The sequence below is a fragment of the Trichechus manatus genome, unplaced genomic scaffold (genome assembly GCF_000243295.1).
Source record: "Trichechus manatus latirostris isolate Lorelei unplaced genomic scaffold, TriManLat1.0 scaffold00096, whole genome shotgun sequence".
Taxonomy (NCBI): Eukaryota; Metazoa; Chordata; class Mammalia; order Sirenia; family Trichechidae; genus Trichechus; species Trichechus manatus.
Window position 1 is genome coordinate 1,199,708 of NW_004444032.1, and position 2,602 is coordinate 1,202,309.

The 2,602-nt window shown below is 39.0% G+C and overlaps 1 protein-coding gene across 13 annotated transcripts in view; it reads right to left on the bottom strand.

Moving 5' to 3' along the window:
* FOXP2 (forkhead box P2) overlaps window positions 1-2,602 on the bottom strand; it is a 281,403-nt gene that overhangs the window by 242,798 nt on the left and 36,003 nt on the right. The gene's annotated exons all lie outside the window — the stretch shown is intronic.

Consider the following 2,602-nt stretch of genomic DNA (forward strand, 5'->3'; position numbering starts at 1 on the left):
TTACAACATACAGGAAAATCACACAGTACCAGGAATCATGGCCTAGCCAAATTGATACACACATTTTTTGGGGGACATAATTCAAACCATGACAAGGGGTATGGAACATGATCGACAATGTGTAACAACAGAGGAAATTAACAACAGCAAGGAAGGTAGTCAGGAGTAGGGAGGTATAAAGCAAACCTTAACCCTTTTCAGCTGACATATCTTTAAAATACTATACGGAAAGTAAATTACGTCTGGACCTTGTTTCCCTTATTCAGCTTTGATTATGCAGTTTTTGGCTTATCCCCACTCTTCATTTTCTTTCCTTCTGATGCTCACTCTTACTCAATTTTGGAGTTTGTTGGTATTTCTTTTAAGGGCAAGTGGAGAATAGAAAATAACTTCAATTCAAGCAATATCCTTATGTAAATGGTGCTTATATTTTTATATGAAATCTCGAAGCCAGATATTCAAAATGAGTATCACGTTTGTTTTGACTGCAGACCCAAAGCAGACCACCACCACTACTTCTTCCAGTAGTAGCCAAGCATAACAAGAAACATAAGCAACCAAAAAACCACACATAAAACAAATCTTAAGGAATGTATGCAGAAGCTAAATAAACACTGGAGGTCACCGAACACAGGCACTGTCAGGAAAAGGGGAATGAAATCTATGGTAAAAGAGAAGCCACCTGCCAATTTCAAATAATTCAACTCCAGGAACTGACTGTGGTGAGCCTCCTTGCTGATCCTAGACAGTCACCACTGAGACTTTCTGTGCTTTGAACATTAGCAATAACAATCTCAAATTTCATGCAGTGCGCATTTAGCACACAGGTGTTACAATCACAATTTGAATTTGGAAACTGTCTTTGCCCTATTTAGAAAATAGCGATCTGTGGTGTTTCGAATTTGGGAAAAGAAAAAAGAAGAGCTTCAGCTTGATTCTTAGTGCCATCCATGTCAAGCATATCTATGCCTTTTGTCAAATTACTTCTGAAATCTACAATAGCTCATTACCTGACAACTATCCCCAGAAAATGGAAAGAAGTAAGAATCTGACTGGAGTTTTGAAGGGGTTTCAACATAATATGTTCCATCTTAAGATTTTTTAGTGATAGCTGGCAGTTTACAAATCCAAGATAAGACACAGGACTGGAGCCAGAACTAAACCCATCTACTCCATCAAGATGGGCATCAGGGAAGCTATGGTAGGAGTTTCAGCTGGGAAGGCAAAATACAGGAGTTTAAAGATTTGCAAGAATCTCCAATACTGACCAGAAAAAGGTATGAAGGGCCAAGCTGAGGTCTTGGCAGGTAAATGGGCACAGCAAGAGAGAATCTGGGAGGCTGTTAATACTTAAGACTTCTGAGCAAAGAGGAATTTGATATTTAGAATGCTGCTGAGCCATAGTTGCCTTAAAGCTACTCACCGACTGAAGTGCTGGGGACTGACATATCTGGTGCAGAGATTCAGTCATAAGAACAGAGGCGAGAGCAAGGAATGACCCAAGCATCGCCAGGTAGGCAAACTTCCAGGATAACTTGGGAACTGGGCTATAGCAGAATTCTACTTACATAAAGTAGGCACGAGTAAGGGATTTAGGTTTGGGAATGACTGAGGATGGGACTCTATCAGAATTGGACTCAAGAAGGAAAAGAGGTAAAACTTAGGTACACAGGTGGAAGCCCTAATGGTTTACACTAGGAATTTAAGTCCCAGCTCAGGAGAAGGTTGCAATAAACATGTTTTAAGTAATTAGGGTGTTTAAAGTGAATCCTTCTTGGGTCAGCCCGTTCGGGAGGGTGCCTAAATACTAAGGCTTAGCAGTGGGCCTCAACAGATGGGAAAGAATAAAGTAGCTGCTAGAAAAACCTGAGAACTTTCTTCTTCCAACACTGAAATTAGGTCAGGTACCATTAAAGAGTTTCGTGGCGAAGAATAAAAGGAAGCCATGAGGGTAAGATGAAGTTAGAGCATGGGCTAGTGACTCAAATAACAATACTCACTCCCAGGCTGTGCTAACTATCTTCAAGACTTTGCTATAGTAAATGGGAATCTAAAGTTGTAAAAAACTGTATGGTTAGCTAGTACAGTCATCATTGTGCCATCTGAAACTGCTCCACAAACTTCCCTATTAATTGGATAATCAAAGTTTGCTGGAACACCAGAAGTGACACAGAACTTACTCCTTTAAGAGGTGGTTTATTAACTCTTTGGAATGAACTGTTGAAACATCCTTTTTAAACTGAGCTCAAATCTGCTTTTTTGAGGCTTAGACTTTCTCATTCCTCATTCTATCCCATAGAACATTAAAAAAAAAAAAAAAAAAAGCCTAATTACTCTAATAAGTTCCTCTGCATCCTGGTCACTATCTTATGAATTGTCTCTAATTTTTTGTCTATCTCTCTTTTATAATGTGTTAATTAGGCATGAAACTCCAATCTAGTGATCAAAGAATAGATGGGACTAGTGACTCTGCTATCCTTGAAATAACAGCTGCAAAAATAAAGCTAAAAAAAAAAAAAAAAGGAATTAGGGTGTTCCTCGAATCATGGGATATGGCTAACTCAATCAGGTAAAACCTACACAACGTTTAAGACAGCACCTG